We start from the raw sequence: 18,486 nt of genomic DNA on the forward strand, positions 1-18,486 counted from the left end.
AGAAATGAAAAGAAATGTGATATGCGTAGAAAAAAAGGGTAACAGTAGGTTTTAACGAAGAAAATATAAGTAACGGACGTACTTTTTCCGGTTTAATGTGAGTGAAGGGAGGGAACGGAAGCGAGGAGAAACAAAGAAAACAGACGAAAGAATTATTATAGGCGAAATAAAAACTGTAATAATGAGTTTGAGTAAAGAAAGACAAAGAAAACAAACTAAAGAATTGTTTAAGGCGAAATAAAAACAGTAATAATGAGTTTGAGTAAATAAAGACAAAGAAAACAGACGGAAGAATTGTTAAAGGCGAAATAAAAACAGTAATAATGAGTTTGAGCAGAACAAAAAGCAAAGGAAAACAGAAGAGGGAATTGTGAAAAGCAAAAACAAAACAAATAATAAGTCTCAAATTATAATAACAAAGAAAACAACGAAGAAAGAATTATTAAGAGCGAAATAAAACATACAATAACAAGACTAGTAAAGAAAACAAGAAATAAAAACAAAACAGTATCACTATAACCTCAAACAACACAAGATGAAACATTCCAACACTGCAACATCACCAAGACCAAACCAAACCAACCCCCCGCAAAAGAATACATTAACGACCCCTGAAAAATTCCTTTGTGCCTGAGACTGACCGAGCGAGTAGCCGTGTGATTTCCTTCCCGTCCTCTGTGCCTAGCTGACCGGCCTTGCTAAATGCGGCAGGTGAGGCGAGGAGAGCGTGCAGGTAATGGAGGAGTGTGTTACGTTGGCTCAGCGGGAAGAAAGGAAAGAACGGGAAGGGAGAGAGAGGGAGGGGAGAGAAGAGAAAGAAAGAACGAGGAAGGGGAGAGAGAGGGAGGGGAGGGAAGGGAAAGAATGGGGAAGGGGACGAGAATGAGGGAGGAGAAAGAACAGGAAGGGGAGAGAGGAGGGAGAATGAGGGAAGAGAAAGAATAGGAAGGGGAGAGAGGAGGGAGAATGAGGGAAGGGAAAGAACGCGGAAGGGGAGAGAGGGATAGAGTGAGTGAATTGTCTGGTGGGAAAAGTAATTGAAAGGAAGATGAAGAGGGAAATATCTGATAAGAGAAGGAGGAGAAGGAAGGAAAAGGAAGAGAGGGATAGAGTGAGTGAATTGTCTGGTGGGAAAAGTAATTGAAAGGAAGATGAAGAGGGAAATGTCTGATAAGGAGGAGAAGGAAGGAAAAACAGGGAAGGAAAAGGAAGAGAGGAAGAGAGAAGGTTTATCGAGAAGGGGAAAGAATCAGAAAGGGAAAGGAGGAAAATAGAGGGAATTATCGGATAGGAGAAGGAAGGGAAGGAGGAGGAAGAGGAGGAAATAGAACAAAATGGAAAGAAAAGCGGAGATGGAAAGGGGAAACGAGGGTAAAAAACGAATTACCGGAAATGAGACCGACTTGGAAAGGATGACAAAAAAGTGAATTGTCTCTCTAAGAAAGAAGAGAGAGAGACAAGAAGGATAAAGGAAGATAAAAAAAAACTGACTCCTCTAATGTCTTGTCAAATATTGCAGACACGAGCGAGAGAGAGAGAGAGAAAATAGAAACAGTTTAACAGAGAGAGAGAAATGAAAACGAGAGAGGAAGCGCAAAGAAGGATAAGATGGAAAGGTAAATAAAAAGTGAATTGTCTGTTGTGAGAAGAAAAAGGAAAGAGCTAGAAAAGGGAAAAAGGAAAGGTATAGTAATTGTGTGCAGAGAAAATGGAAACAGTTTAACATAAAGAGAGAAACAAAAACGAGAGAGAAAGCGCAAAGAAGGATAAAAGAGAAAGGAGTATAAAAGTGAATTGTCTGATGTGAGAAGGAAAGGGAAAGAAACGAAAAGAGTAAAAGAAAAATGGAATAATTTTGTGAAGTTAAGTTAATGAGAATGAAGAGAGAGGGAGAGGGTTAAAAGGGATAAAGAATGATTTGTCGAATATAAGAAGGAAGGGAAAGAAACAAGAAGAGCATTAAAAGAGGATTAAGATCAATTTGCAAAAAGGAAACAAGAGAAAACGGAAAACAAAAGGCCGGTAAATTTTAAAAAGCTAAATAAAACAGCAATGACGAGTTTGAAAAGAGAGAGAACATCAAAGAAAAAAACAGACTTACGAATTGTGAAAAGCGAAAACCAGACTAGCAATGAAATTTAGTAGAGAAAATAAAGAAAACGAACCGAATCTGAAATGGTAAAGTGAGACACGAGGCGGCGTTAGCAGATACAACAGACACGATTTAATTAGAAGAAAGACAAGAGAAGAGACCAAAATAGATAGTGAAAGATAAGATAATGAGAGGAAATAAGAAGGAGGAGAATAGATCATGAAAGAGATAGAAACAATTTAACAGATAGGCGGAAATGAGAACGTAAGACCCGCGGTAAAACTCACAAACTCGGGGATTAGGATGTGAGAGAGAAGGCAGCGGACAGACAGACATACAGGTCGTGCACGCGGGGAAGGTTTAATAGAAAGATTATTCTTGCACTTTTATGAATTCTTGGCCGCCGTGATTAAACGATTTGAACGAGTGAAGGTAAATGGGATTACAGTGTGTGATTTCCGGGTTAGCGTGAGTGAAGGGATGGAACGGTAGGGAGGAAAAAGAGATTGAAATGTAGCTGTTGGGGTTTTGCGCTTTGATTGGAATGAAGGGAAATAAAAGTGAAGAACTCGATAAGGAAATATGAGGGAAGGGAAGAACTCAGAAGGTTTATACGGGCGAAGGGAAGGAATGGAAGGACGAAAAAGATATTGAAATGTAGCTGTTGGGGTTTTGCGCTTTGATCGGAATGAAGGGAAATAAAAAGGATGTCGAAAGGGAAAGATGAGGGAAGGGAACGGATATAAAAAAGGAAGAACTCAGAGGAAAATACGAGCAAAAGGAAGGAATAGAAGGAGGAAAAAGAGATTGAAATGTAACTGTTGGGGTTTTGCGCTTTGACCGGAATGAAGGAAAATAAAAAGGGAGATTTCGAAAGGGGAATATGAGAGAAGGGAAAGGATATAAAAAGGAAGAACTCAGAGGGAAATATGAGCGAAGGGAAGGAATAGAAGGAGAAAATAGATATTGAAATGTAATTGTTAGTGTTTTGCGCTTTGATCTTAATGAAGGGAAATAAACGTGAAGAACTCGATAAGGAAATATGGGGAAGGAAAGGAACGGAAGGGAAGGACTCAGAGGGAAATACGAGCGAAGGGAAGGAATGGAGGGATGAAAAAGATATAGAAATGTGACTGTTGGGGTTTTGCGCTTTGATCTAAATGAAGGGAAATAAAAAGGAAGAACTCGATAAGGAAGTATGGGGAAGGAAAGGATATAAAAAGGAAGAACCCAAAAGGAATATACAAACGAAGGGAAGGAATGGAGAGAGGAAAAAGATATTGAAATGTAACTGTTGGGGTTTTGCGCTTTGATGTAAATGAAAGGAAACTAAAAATGGAAAGACTGATAAACGGGAAATGGAGGAATCGTTGAAGTTATGTCACCAAATACTGCTGAAAGGGAAATTTAAAAGACATGAAAGTTGAGAAAAAAGTTTAATTCTGTGAGTGATCGGATACTCACTTTGATCTGAAGGAAAGGAAATAATAAAGAGAGAGACTGAGAAGGGGGAAATGTTACCAAATAGTGATGAGAGGGCGAATTTAAAGACAAGAAGAAAGTTTAGCCAAAGTTTAATAGCAGTTTTTTTCTTTTTTCTTTTTTATGAATTCTTGGCTGTCATGACTAAACGCTCTTATCCCCGAATGAAAGAATGAAGGTAGATTAGATAAGTATGTGATTTCCGGCTTAATGTGAGTGAAGGGAGGGAACGGAAGGGAGGAAAAAAGAGATTGAAATGTAACTATGATTTTGGCTTTGATGTGAATGGAGGGAAATAAAAAAGGAAGAACTCAGAAAGGGAAATATGAGGGAAGTGAAGGAATGGAAAGGAGATAACAATGTGACTGAGAGGATTTGCACTTTGATCTCAATGAAAGGAAATGTAAAGAAAAGACTGAGAAAGGAAAACAGAGAACTCAGGAAGGGAAACATGAGGGAAGGGAAGGAATGAAAAGGAGATAACAATGTGACTGATAGGATTTCCACTTTGATCTCAATGAAAGGAAATGTAAAGAAAAGACGGAGAAAGGGAAAACAGAGAAATATTTTAAGCTCCAATGCCAAATTTATGACACGAGAATTCATACGATTCAAGAAGGTTTAGCAAAAGTTCAATAGGGTTTTTTCTTTGTATTTATGAAACGAATCACAGTAAATATGTTTGTTTTTTGTTCGTTATGAAAGACATGAATACAAATAAGAAAAATAGATTATAATAACACGACTTGGTTCAATGTGTTGCCATGTTGAGATACTGTCGTTAATAGTCGCTGGAACGAGGTAGGGTGAATACGTTTTTGTTGTTGTTATTGTCGTTGTTTCTGTTCGTTATGAAAGACGTGAAGAACAAAACTAAGATAAGAAAATGAAAATAACACGACCTCTCAAACTGTTGCCATATTGAAATCACTTTATGTCACCGCTGAAAAGCAAACTAGAGTGAATGTTTTGTTGTTGCTGTAAGTTATGAAAGAATGGAAAACACGAGGAATTAAAATACGAAGAAAAAAATGACAACGTTGGTAAAACCGTTGCCATGTTCGGATTACTTTATGTCACCGCTGAAAAAAAAAATAGTGAATGTTTTTTTGTTGCTGCTGTAAGTTACGAAAGAATGATAGAGACAAGGAATTAAAATACGAAGAAAAAAAATTACATATCGTGGGTAAAACTGTTGTCATATTCTGATCACGGTTGTTAATAGTCACTGGAACGAACTAGAGTAAACTCGTTTTGTTGTTGTTGTTGTTGTTGTTGTTGTTCGGTATGGCTGCGCTGGTCGCCGGGCACTCGATGGGCTCCATAATAATCGCCGGAAGTGATTTGAACAGCGCCATAAATTTAATTCACGCTGATTATTTCCCTCGGGAGTGACGGGCGGCGCATCGGGGGCATGTGGGTGGGTGTGGGTGTACCTGTGTGTGTATGTACGTGTGTGTGGGTGGGTGGTTGTGTATGGGTGTGTGTACCTGTGTGTGTGTGTGTGCGTGTGTCTGTGTGTATCTCATTACCTGGTTACGAATGGCATTGGAGCAGATTATGGTGTGTCAAGGTGGTAATAATGATGTGTGGGTGGGTGTGGGTGTGGGTGTACCTGTATGTGTGTGTGTGTGTGTGTGTGTGTGTGTATGTGTGTACGTGTGTTTCTCATTACCTGGCTACGAATGGCACTGGAGCGGATTATGGTGTGTAAGGGGTAGTAATAATGATGATAATGACAATAATAATGTTAGTACAAGTAACACCATTCCTTATAATAAACAAAGGAGGGAAGGAAGGGAAGAGAGTGGAAGAAGGGGAAGAGGGAAGAAGAGCGAAGAGAGGAGATAAAGGAAGAGAGGAAGACGGAGGAAATATGAAGAAGAGAAAGGAGGGAAGAAAGAAGAGGAAGGAGAGGAGATAAAGGAAGAGAGAGAGAGAGAGAGAGAGAGAGAGAGAGAGAGAGAGAGAGAGAGAGAGAGAGAGAGAGAGAGAGAGAGAGGACATTAGGAAAGGCCATTGTCGTGCAGTGAATTACAAAAAAAAAGGCTAATGATGTTGATGATTGTTGTTACTTTCTCTAATCTTGTGTCATCCCGTTTTCTTTGACTTCATAATATAAAAGAAAATGGGGGTCAAAAGGCCGTGATTGCGAGGTGAATGAAGAAAGAAAATGGAGGAAAAAAATAGATGGAGGACTCAAGATGGAAATTTTTAAAGTGTTTTGACGAAGGCTCTGAAAAAGAATTAGTGAAATGTTCGGAGTTTTATCCCAAGAGTTTTTTTTTTCTTCAGACTAGTTATTTTATCATTGCGACTATTACTGCTGCTGCTACTACTACTACTACTACTACTACTACTACTGATACTACTATTGCTACTACTACTGCTGCTGCTACTACTACTACTACTACTACTACTACTACTACTACTACTACTACTACTACTACTACTACTACTACTACTACTACTACTACTACTACTACTACTACTACTACTACTACTACTACTACTACTACTACTACTACTACCATTACTACTACTACTACTACTACTACTACTACTACTACTACTACTACTGCTGCTACTGGTACTACTGTTAGTGATTATAGTAGTAGTAGTAGTAGTAATAATAAAACAGAAGATATATAAGAAGACGAAGAAAAAGAAAGATAATAGAAAGAATAAGATTAATAATGAGGATAATAATATAGACAATAGCAACAACAATAACAACGACAACAACATTCTTATATATTATACTAACGTCGTTTTCTACGTTATAATAAAGAGATGCAGAATAAACGAACGAACAAACGAACGAAGGAAGAAGAAAAAACGAAAAGAAGTGAAAGAAAGAAAATAAAGAAGAAAGAAAATACGAAAAGAAAAAGGCGAAAAGAAACGAAGGAAGAAAAGAAAAGGAAAAGAAAAGAAAAATGACCACGCACGGAATGTCTCTGTCGGTAAGCTACAAGAAAGAAGAGGGAGAAGAAAAAAAAGAAATACAGAACAGAAGAAGATAAAAAAGAAAAAAAGAAAAAGAAAAAATGAAGCTTTGGTATGTGTGTAAAAAAAAAAAGGAGAGAAAAAAGAACATTCCTCCTCCACTTTCCTCCTCCTCCTCCTCATCCTTCTCCTCCTCCTTCTCCTCCTCCTCCTCCTCCATGCAAGCAAACAAGAGAGAAAGAAGAAAAAAGAAAAAGAGTATAAAATGCGATGAGCTGATTTAATATTCTGTCCCACCGTGTCATTTAGCCTCTCTCTCTCTCCCTTTTTTAAGCTCACCAAAGAAAAAGGAGAAGAAAAGGGAAGAGAAGAAAGAAAAAGAAAGAGAAGAGAAGAGGAAAAGAAGAAAACGAAAAGAAAAAGAAGAGGAAAATAAAAGAAAAAGGGAAGAGAACCTTATGATTATTATCCTTTCTTTTTTTCCTTTTTTTCTACACATTCTTTTCTTTCTTTTCTATTTTAGACAGACAGACAAAAGAGAAAGACGAAAAGGAACAGAAAGAGAAAACACCAAAAAAAAGTTAATGTTATTTGCTGTCGTACCTTGTAATTTGCCTTCCTTTTTTTATTCTTCCAATTTTTGTTTTGTTTTTCTTTATTTTTTTTCTCACCGGACAGACAAGAACAAAAACTGAAAAAGAAAACGAAAAGAAAATAGGAAAGACTGATGTTATTTCCTTATGATTTCCTGTTCTTTTTCAAATTTTCTTTTCTCTGTATATCCTTTTCTTTATGTCTTTTTTTAGACAGACTGACCAAAAAAGAAAAAAAGAAAAGGAACAGAAAGAAAAAACACCCAAAAAAACTGTTATTTGCTCTCGTACCTTGTAATTTACCTCCTTTTTTTTTATCTTTCTCCACCGTGTATATCTTTTTTTTATTGATTTCAAGCGGGCAAAAAAAAAAATACCGTAAGACGAGAATAGAGAAAAATACAAAAGACTGATCGTTATTTGGTTTGCCAGCCTATAATTTAGTTCCTGGTCGTACATTTCTCTCTATATCTTTCTCCTTTTTCTTTATTTCTAGCGGAGAATTGAATAGATAAAAAAAGAATAGAAAGAGAGAAAGGAGTAACAATCTTTCCTACAATGTCATTTTCTCTTTTCTTTCTTTCTTATTCTCCTCTTTGTTTTTTCTTTATTTATAGCTGAGGGGAAAAAATAGAAGAAAAAGAGTATAAAAAAATGAAAGTATATTTGTTCCTGCAATGTCACTTTCTCTTTTCTTTCTTTCTTATTCTCCTCTTAATTTTTTCTTTATTTATAGCGGAGTGAAAAAAATAGAAGAAGAGAAAGAGTATAAAAAAGATGGAAGTAATATTTGTTCCTGCAATGTCATTTTCTCTTTTCTTTCTTTCTTATTCTCCTCTTAATTTTTTCTTTATTTATAGCTGAGGGAAAAAAATAGAAGAAAAAGAGTATAAAAAATGAAAGTATATTTGTTCCTGCAATGTCACTTTCTCTTTTCTTTCTCTCATACTCCTCAATTTTCCTTTCTATTACTTAATTTATCCCTCTCTCTTTCTCCCTCCCTGCTTCCCCTTCTTCTCCCTTTCTTTCTTTATTCTCTGTTCTCTTCCACTCTCTCTTCCATCTCTTCTTTCTTTAACTTGCTTCCTTCCTTTCTCTTCAACGTCTCCTCTCCGTTTCCTGCTTCCTCTCCTCTTCATCTCTCCTCCTCTGTCCCTTCTTCCCCTCTTTCTCTTCTACCTCTCCTCTCTCTAGCCCTCCTTCCCTCTATCTTCTCTTCCTGTCCTCTCCTCTATCCATTCCCTCCTCTCTCTCCAACCCTCCTTCCCTTTCCCTTCTCTTCCTTTCCTTCCTTCTCCTCCTTCTCCTCCTCGTCCTCCTCTTTGTCCTCTAAAACTCCATGAAACTGATGTAATACGCGTTCAATACCCGTTCAAGTCCAGTCCCTCACTCGTTTACTCTCCTTTCTCATTCTTCCACTAAATATTTCCTTCAACTCTTTTTTTTTTTCCCTTCCTTCGTGTTGGAGAATTGCGTTGCGTTAGGGTGCAGCGAAAGGTCCGGTCTCGTTACGTTCATTTATTTATACAACGAAGACGCAACACGAAGAGCTCTGACGTCATTGGCTGTTTACGAAGAGGGGGAGGAGAGAGAGGGGGAAGGGGAGATGGGGAGAAGGGGCGTTGGTTTGGGTGTAGATGGGGAGGGAGGGGAAGAGGACAAAGGGAGGGGGGTGATAAGGTGAGGTAAGGAGAAGGAAGAGAAGGAGGAGGAGGAGAGGTGGAGAGAAGATAAGGAGAGAATGGCAGAGGTGGAGAGAGAAAGAGGTATAAGAAAGGAAGGTGGAGGAAAGTAAAACAGAAAGAAGAGGAGAAAAGAGAAGAGGGAAGGTGAGGTAAGGAGAATGAAGAGAAGGAGAAGGAGGAGAGGTGGAGAGAAGATAATGAGAGAAGGGCAGAGGAAGAGAGAGAAAGAGGTATTAAGGAAGATGGAGGGAAGTAGAACAGAAAGAAGAGGAGAGAAATGGGAAGAAGAGAGAGAGAGGTAGAGGGTAAGACAAAGAAAGGGAAGAGATGTGAAGATGATGGAAAGGAAGTAGAGAAAAAGGGATAAAGGGAAGAGAAACGAAGGATAGAGAAGCAGAGAAGAGAAGTGAGACAAGGAAGAGAAAAGAGGAAGAAAAGAAAGTCAAATAGAAGAAGAAAGAAACAGAAACAAGGAAGAAGGAGGAGGAGGAGGTGGAAGAAGAAGGAAAAGAGAAGAAGAGATGTAAGGAAGATAATTGAGATAAGGAAATGAAAGACGAATGAAGGAGAGGCAGATAGATGAAAGAAACAGACAGATGCAAGAAGGAGGAGTAAGAAAAGATATGGAAGATAAAGAATGGAGGAGATATGGAAAATAAAGAAAGGAGGAGATATAGAAGAGAAAGAAAGGAGATATGAAATAGAAAAAAAAAGCATGAAAGGTAGTCAGATAGCAGAAAGAAACAGACAGAAACAAGGAAGAAGAAAAGAAGGAAAAGGAATAGGAGAAGGATGAGGAAGAAGAAGAAAAGAGAAGAAGAAGAAAGGAGAAGAAGGAGGAGGAGGAGGAGGTAATTAGCATCCCTACCCTACAACTTAGCCCACCTCCAAAAATTTCACACCTTTGTACAACTTCACCACCACCACCACCACCACCACCGGACAACTTGGCGAGTCTTGAGGGAACAATAGCAAACTTCAGCGCCCTTGTGTGTGTGGTGAGAAGGTTTAGGTAGAGCTGGCAAGGTGTTGGTGGGAGGGTATCGTGCATGCGGGGTGTGAAGGGAAGGGAAGGGTCGCAGGGGGAGAGGAAAGGGGTTCAATTAAGAGAAGGGAGATGAGGAAGATGAGGGAGAAGAGAGGAAGATGGAGAGAAGAAGAAGAATAAAAGATCGGTATGTGGGGTGTGAAGGGAAGGGAAGGGTCGCAGGAGGGGAGGAAAGGGGTTCAATTAAGAGAAGGGAGATGAGGAAGATGAGGGAGAAGAGAGGAAGATGGAAAGGAGAAGAAGAAGAAAAGATCGGTATGTGGGGTGTGAAGGGAAGGGAAGGGTTGAAGGAGGGAAGAAAGGGGGTGAATTAAGAGGAGGGAGATGAGGAAGATGAAAATGTAAGGGAAGATGAGAGAGAAGAGAGGAAGATGGAGAGGAGAAGAAGAAAATGTCGATATAAGAGTTGGATGACAGGATAAGAAGAGGAGAGACGGATGCAAAAATAATATTAATGTGAGGAGAAGAAGGAAGATGAGGGAGAGAAGACGGGAAGATGAGGGGAGTGTACCGAGGATGCTGTTAGAGTTAATGAAGATGGGGAAGAAAAGGGAAGATGTGCAAGAAATGAGAAAAGGGAAGGAAAAAGAAAGTGGAAATAACATAGAAGGAAAAATATGAAAAAAGAATAGATGGGGAGGGAAGAAATGAAGTAAAGAAGAGAGATATAGAAGGGGAAAAGATGATGAAAGTGAAGTAGATGGAGACACTCAAACTGATATGAAGGTAAGCAAGATAGGAAGAAGTTAAGAAAAGGATATAAGAACAGATAAACAGAGGAGGGGAGATAAAGTAGATAGAGATGAAGAAGGAGAGAAAAGACGAAAAGGTTTGGGAAGTATAGAGAGAGGGGAGAAGATAAAGAGAGTAAAGAAATGTTAGAAAAGGTTGAATTACAGAAGAGATGAGGAGAAGGAAACTTGGAATATAAAGTTAAGGAGAAAAGAGAGGAGGATGAGAGAGAGAGAGAAGAGAGAAGAGAGAAGGATAAAGGCAAGCTGCTGAGGGTGCTGCTGGAGTTGCTGACAAGGCTAAGCGTACGTTCAGATCTTATTAATTTGGCCTCAGAATACGCTCAGGAGCTGGACGGCGGTGGAATATTCAAACGAAGGAAATGTTGAGAAAGGCAGGACCCAGAATACAGGACAAGGAGCGCCTGGAAGCATAAGAGAACGTGGGATGCTTATTAATTTGTGCAAAGTGGCAGTTTGACATTTTCCAGGAGGTGTTTAATACCACGTTAGGTGTTGGGTGCTTAAACGGAGATGTTGGAGAGGAACGAACGAAGAAGAAAACGAAAATAAAAGTGCGAGAAGAAGGAGAAGAAGAAGAAGAAGAAGAAGAAGAAGAAGAAGAAGAAGAAGAACCACCTTTGCTGTTGGGTATTTAAACGGAGATGTAGAAAGGGGAACGAACGAAGAAGGAAACGAAAATAAAAGTGCGAGAAGAAGGAGAAGAAGAAGAAGAAGAACCACCTTTGCTGTTGGGTATATAAACGGAGATGTTGGAGAGAAACGAACGAAGAAGAAAACAAAAATTAAAGTGCGAGAAGAAGGAAAGAAAGAAATGAATACCCTTGGAATGCCTCAGTTACCTACACGAAAGAACATAGACGAAAACAGGGAAAGAGAAAACCAAGATGAAGATTAGTTAAAAGATTCCTAGATATTAAATTGACCTCAGATTTAGCTTAGACGTTTCCTAAGGTTATTTCATACCACCAAAGACGTTGAACAAGTAAAGTGGAAAATAACATGAAAATCGATAATCTAAATAATGGAAAGGAGAGTCGAGAAATATAAAAGGTTAGTAGACATTAAACTTGCCTTAGATACAGCTTAGAGGTTTCCCAGGGCTGTTTAATACCACGTTGGCTGTTGAATATATATACGGAGGAAGGATACAGAGATACAGAGGATGGATTGACAGAACAAGCGAAGAGTAAGGTGTTGGAAAATCATAAGGGAAAGGAAAGGAGAGTAATGAAGGAAAGGAAAGGAAAACACAGAGGATGGATTGACAGGACAAGTGAAGAGTAAGGTGTTGGGAAATCATAAGGGAAAGGAAAGGAGAGTAATGAAGGAAAGGAAAGGAAAACACAGAGGATGGATTGACAGGACAAGTGAAGAGTAAGGTGTTGGGAAATCATAAGGGAAAGGAAAGTATTAAGGGTAGATATCTGATTGAATTTGCCTCTGAATCAACTTTGAGATCTCCCTTGTTCGTTAGTATTACCTTGTTTGCTCAGTATTTAAGTAGACGAAGTGAAAAGCATAGCAAAATGTTTTAAAAAGGGTTGGTTGCTACTATACAATTCAACAGCAAGGAGTTTATTTCATCTATCTTTACTATTTATTATTTATCACCGACTTTGGTTCTTTTGGTATTTCTAATCTCAAACACTTCAATTCTCCTATCTGACAATATCCTCTTCGTTTGTCCATCCATATATTCAACAGCAAGGAGTTTATTTAATTTGTCTTCACTATTTATTATTTATCACCGACTTTGGATCTTTTGGTATTTCTATTCTCAAACACTTCGATTCTCCAGTCTGACAATATCCCCTTCGTTCGTCCTCTCAGCTTGTCCATTCATATATTCAACAGCAAGGTTTTATGTATGACTTGCTGCGTATGTTGTTCCTGAAGTGTTCTGTCTTGTGTTCCTGTTCCCAGAGACACCAGCGCCCCACTGCGACACCTTCATCCTCGCTTCTTCCCTCACTTTCTTTATTAATATTAACTCATGTAAGACTCCCATGTGTGGTTTCTCATGTGTTCTATTTGAGTTTCTGTTTATCAACGCTCCTGACAGCTTGCTCTTCGTCTGCCCTTTCTGTTCGTTTAATTACATATTCAACTAAAAGGTTTAAATTTAAGGCATGAATCTGTTAACTGAGCAGTGAAATCTTCTATCTATTTCTATCCTCAAACACTAACTTTCCTCTCTGAAAATTTAGCCCTTATTTTTCCTGTGCCTTTGTTTGTTTATATATATTCAACTCCAAAATTCATGTGTGTGTTGCTTGCCTTCATTAACTCTCTAACTGAAGTAAAGTGTTATATCTGTAATTCTCTTCTTTAAATACATCAAAACTCCTCTCTGACATGTTGTATTACTTTTTTTTTTTTTTTTTTTTTTTTTCCAGCAAAGGAGACAGCTCAAGGGCACAAAAAAGTAAACATTAATAAAAAAATAGCCCGCTACTCGCTGCTCCTAAAAAGAATCCAAAGAGGTGGCCGAAAGATAGGTCAGTTTCGGGAGGAGAGGTGTCCTGATACCCTCCTCTTGAAAGAGTTCAAGTCGTAGGCAGGAGGAAATACAGATGAAGGAAGATTGTTCCAGAGTTTACCAGCGTGAGGGATGAAAGAGTGAAGATGCTGGTTAACTCTTGCATAAGGGGTTTGGACAGTATAGGGATGAGCATGAGTAGAAAGTCGAGTGCAGCAGGGGCTGGGAGGGGGGAGGCATGCAGTTAGCAAGTTCAGAAGAGCAGTCAGCGTGGAAATATCGATAGAAGATAGAAAGAGAGGCAACATTGCGGCGGAATTTAAGAGGTAGAAGACTATCAGTATGAGGAGGAGAGCTGATGAGACGAAGAGCCTTTGCCTCCACTCTGTCCAGAAGAGCTGTGGTGGAGCCCCCACACATGAGATGCATACTCCATACGAGGGCGGACAAGGCCCTGTATATGGACAGCAACTGTGCAGGGGAGAAGAACTGGCGGAGACGGTACAGAACGCCCAGCCTCGAGGAAGCTGATTTAGTAAGAGATGAGATATGAAGTTTCCAGTTGAGATTTTGAGTTAAGGATAGACCGAGGATGTTTAGTGTTGAGGAAGGTGATAGCTGGGTGTTGTCAAAGAATAGGGGATAGTTGTTTGGAAGATTGTGTCGAGTGGATAGGTGGAGAAACTGTGTTTTTGAGGCGTTGAAGGACACCAGGTTCTTCTTGCCCCAATCGGAAATAATAGTAAGGTCTAAGGCTAAGCGTTCTGCAGCCTCCAGCCTTGAGTCGTTAAGTTCCTGAAGGGTGGGTCTTCTATTAAAAGAAGTTGAATAATGCAGAGTGGAATCATCGGCGTAGGAATGGATAGGACAGTTCGTTTTGGAAAGAAGATCATCAATGAACAACAGAAAAAGAGTGGGAGATGGGACAGAACCCTGTGGGACACCACTGTTAATAGATTTAGGGAAGAACAGTGACCGTCTACCACGGCAGAAATAGAACGGTCAGAAAGGAAACTGGAGATAAAGGTACAGAGAGAAGGATAGAAACCGTAGGAGGGTAGTTTAGAAAGCAAAGATTTGTGCCAGACCCTATCAAAAGCTTTTGATATGTCCAGCGCAATAGCAAAAGTTTCACCGAAACGGCTAAGAGAGGATGACCAAGAGTCAGTTAAGAAGGCTAGGAGATCACCAGTAGAACGCCCATTGCGGAACCCATACTGGCGATCAGATAGAAGGTCAGAAGTGGAAAGGTGCTTTTGAATCTTCTGGTTAAGGATTGATTCAAAAGCTTTAGATGAACAAGAAAGTAAAGCAATAGGACGGTAGTTTGAGGGATTGGAGCGGTCAACCTTCTTAGGTACAGGCTGTATGAAGGCATACTTCCAGCAAGAAGGAAAGGTAGATGTTGACAGGCAGAGGCGAAAGAGTTTGACCAGGCAGGGTGACAGCACGGAGGCACAGTTTTTAAGGACAATAGGAGGCACTCCATCAGGTCCATAAGCCTTCTGAGGAAAATGAAACATCATTTTGAAGAATCTTTATAACAGGCATAAAGGAGTCAAAGGGGGGATGAGTACGAGGAATATGCCCAGAATCGTCCAGAGTGGAGTTTTTAGAAAAGTTTGAGAGAAGAGTTCAGCCTTAGAGATAGATGAGACGGCAGTGTTGCCGTCAGGACTGAGGAGTGGAGGAAAGATGAAGAAGTGAAGTTGGAGGAGATGTTTTGGCTAGATGCCAGAAGTCACGGAAGAGTTAGAGAAAGCAAGGTTTTGACATTTTCTATTAATGAAAGAATTTTGGTTAGTCGGAGAATAGATTTGGCACGATTTCGGGCAGAAATGTAAAGTTCATAATTAGCATTAGTTTGAAGGCTCTGGTATCTTTTGTGAACTACCTCTATCATTGACAGCACGAGAACAAGCGTGATTAAACCAAGGCTTTTAGCGTGAGGAGTAGAGAAAGAACGAGGAATGTATGCCTCCATTCCAGAGACAATCACCTCTGTGATGCGCTGAGCACACACAGAGGGTCTCTATCCTGGAAGCAATAATCATTCCACGGAATCGGAAAGTACATCCTCAGGTCGTCCCACCGAGCTGGAGCAAAATGCCAGAAGCATCGCCTCTTCGGTGGGTCCAGAGGGTGTACAGGAGCGATAGGACAGGATGCAGAAATAAGATTGTGATCGGAGGAGCCCAACGGAGAGAACAGTTTGACAGAATAAGCAGAAGGGTTTGAGGTAAGGAAGAGGTCTAGAATGTTGGGCCGATCTCCAAGACAGTCAGGAATACGTGTAGGGTGCTGGACCAACTGCTCTAGGTCGTTGAGGATAGCAAAGTTGTAGGCTTGTTCACCAGGATGGTCAGTGAAAGAGGATGAAAGCCAAAGCTGGTGGTGAGCACTGAAATCTCTTAGGATGGAGATTTCAGCGAAGGGAGAGGGTCAAGATGTGCTCCACTTTAGATATATATATATATATATATATATATATATATATATATATATATATATATATATATATATATATATATATATATATATATATATATATATATATATATATATATATATATATATATATATATATATATATATATACAGCTATAAGGTTTACGTGTGTAGTCAAATGTTCTGCCTGTGTATTTCTTCCTACATACACAAAAAAAAAACTTGCATTCTGACGCATAAATCTTCTACCTTATCACTTGTTCCATTTACATTCCTTATCATTTACATATATAACATCAAGGTTTTCGCGCGTTACTTGCATCCAATATTTTAAACTGACTTTGGTTCGTCTGGTATTTCTATTCTCAAACGTTTCAATTTTCCTTTCTTTCAGCTTTCTCTTCGCTTGCTGTCACTTTGGGCATTTATATAATTCAACAGCAAGGAGTTTATTTCATTTGTTTTTACTATCCACTATTTTAAGCTGACTTTGGTTCGTCTGGTATTTCTATTCTCAAACACTTCAACTTTCCTTTCTGACAATATCCTCTTCGTTTGTCCTCTCAGCTTGTCCACTTATACAATTCAACAGCAAGGAGTTTATTTAATTTATCTTTACTATTTATTATTCATTATCGACTTTGGTTCGTCTGGTATCACTATTCTCAAACACATCAGTTCTCCTATCTGACAATATCCTCTTCGTTTGCCCTCTCAGCTTGTCCATTCATATATTCAACAGATAAATGAAATAAACTCCTTGCTGTTGAATTGTATAAATGAACAAACTGAGAGAACTATAGAAGACCAAATTGTAAGAAAGGAAAGTTGAAGTATTTGAGAATATAAATACCATCAGAAACAACGTCAATAATGAATAATAAAAATAAATAACTCCTTGCTGTTGAATTGTATAAATGGACGAACTGAGGGAACTATAACAGACCAAATTGTAAGAAAGGAGAATTGAAGTGTTTGAGAATATGAAAACCATCAGAAACAGCGTCAGTAATCAATAATGAAAATATTAACTCGTTGCTGTTGATTAATATAAATGGACATAACGATAGAACAAGCGAAGACCAAATTTGTTAGAAATGAAAGGTAAGGCGTTTGAGAATAGAAAATGCGAGACAAAACATTTCACATCACAATTTATTCAGATCATGTTCATAAATCTTGCTCTTGAATATGTGTTTAAATAGATAAAGTTAGCAGAACATGTGAAAAGCAATTTGTGAGAAAGGAAAGTTGAGGTGTTTGAATATAAAAATGCAAGATGAAACACTTGCTAGTCAATATATATGCAAGTGAAAAGCTGATTAATATATGGATGAGAAAACTGATTTGACAAACGAAGACTAAATTGCCACAAGGGGACGTTACTGTGTTTTTAAGAATAGAAGCACAAGGCAAGTCACATTACAGCTTATTCAGATCATCTTCATAAATCTTGCTCTTGAATATGTGATTAAACAAAGTTAGTCGAACATGTGAAGAGCAATTTATGAAAGAGGAAAGTTAGGGTCTTTTAAATTAGAAATACAAGATAGAACAGCTCCTAGTCAGTATATATGGAATTTGTAAGCTTTTGATTAATTATATATGAGACAGCAGAGTAATTCGACAGACAAAGAATAAATTTACACAAGGGGACGTTAATGTGTTGTTAATAATAGAAGCACAAGGCAGAACATTTTACATTCAATAATAAATGAGGAGAATAAATATATCTTTGGTGTTGAATATTTAAAAGGAGAGAGAGTGAGGGGACAAGTGAAGTGCAAATTGTCGTAAATTAGCGCTGTTGTGTGTTCGGACTAAGTACAGTATCCGGCATTTCAAGAGTTTAACGAATGCAAGTCACGCGAAATGTTGGTAAATGTTAATCTGGTGTGTGCTGATGCCGGATATTGGAGTGACCGGCGCTGGTAAAATTAAGCCAATGAGTGAGAAAAATATACATGAGCTACAATTCACGAGAAAAACTCATCAAAAAACTACGCGAGATGAATAACAAAGGAGTGAATGAGAAATGCCCTCGGAAATGAATGATGCAAATGAATGAGAGAAGAAACTAAATGAATGATGAACAAGTGAGTGACAGATTAGTGAAAAAAAAGAAGTTAATCACAATATACACCAGATGAAAACAAAACAAGGAATGAATGAAAAAAAGCCCTTGAGAAAAAGTGATTAAAAGAAATAAGAGAAGAAAGTAAAGGAATGAGGAATAATTGAGTGACAGATTAGTGAAAAAAGAAGCTAATCAAAATATACACGAGATAAAAAAAAAAAACAAGGAATGAATGAAAAACGTCCTCGAAAATAAGGATGATAAAAAGGAATGAAAGAAGAAACTAAATGAATAAGGAATAAATACGTGACAGATTAGTGAAAAAAAAGCTAACCACATATACACGAGATAAAAAACAATGGCATGAAAGAGAAACAAATAATAATAAATAAACAAAATAGGAATTGAGAGTAGAAATAAAAGGAATGAGGAATAGATATACACTAATGAAAAACTAATGAAAAAACTAACAAATAAATATACGAGAGAAAAAACAAGTTAATGAATGAAAAAACAAAGGAACAAGAACAGAAATGAATAGAGAACTACAAGAGTCACACGAAGGAAAAAAATACATGAAAATCAAAGGGGAAATACAGGAATATGAAGGAAAACAAAGGAAAAAAACATATGAACCAATGACGAATATAATTGACACCTAAAAAAAAAAAAGAAACGAATGAGTACAGAAATGAAGAAAGATACGAAAAACAAAAAGAAATTATAGGAAAATGAAAAACAAAACAAAGGGAAAATCAAATAAAACAATGAAAACTCTAATACACTCTCTCTCTCTCTCTCTCTCTCTCTCTCTCTCTCTCTCTCTCTCTCTCTCTCTCTCTCTCTCTCTCTCTCTCTCTCTCTCTCTCTCTCTCTCT

The 18,486-nt window shown here is 38.3% G+C and overlaps 1 protein-coding gene across 4 annotated transcripts in view; it reads left to right on the plus strand.

Annotated features, from left to right (window-relative positions):
* The window catches only part of LOC126980268 (cell adhesion molecule 1-like), a 224,346-nt gene that overhangs the window by 166,053 nt on the left and 39,807 nt on the right, over positions 1 to 18,486 (plus strand). The gene's annotated exons all lie outside the window — the stretch shown is intronic.

Source organism: Eriocheir sinensis, chromosome 44, assembly GCF_024679095.1.
Source record: "Eriocheir sinensis breed Jianghai 21 chromosome 44, ASM2467909v1, whole genome shotgun sequence".
NCBI lineage: Eukaryota > Metazoa > Arthropoda > Malacostraca > Decapoda > Varunidae > Eriocheir > Eriocheir sinensis.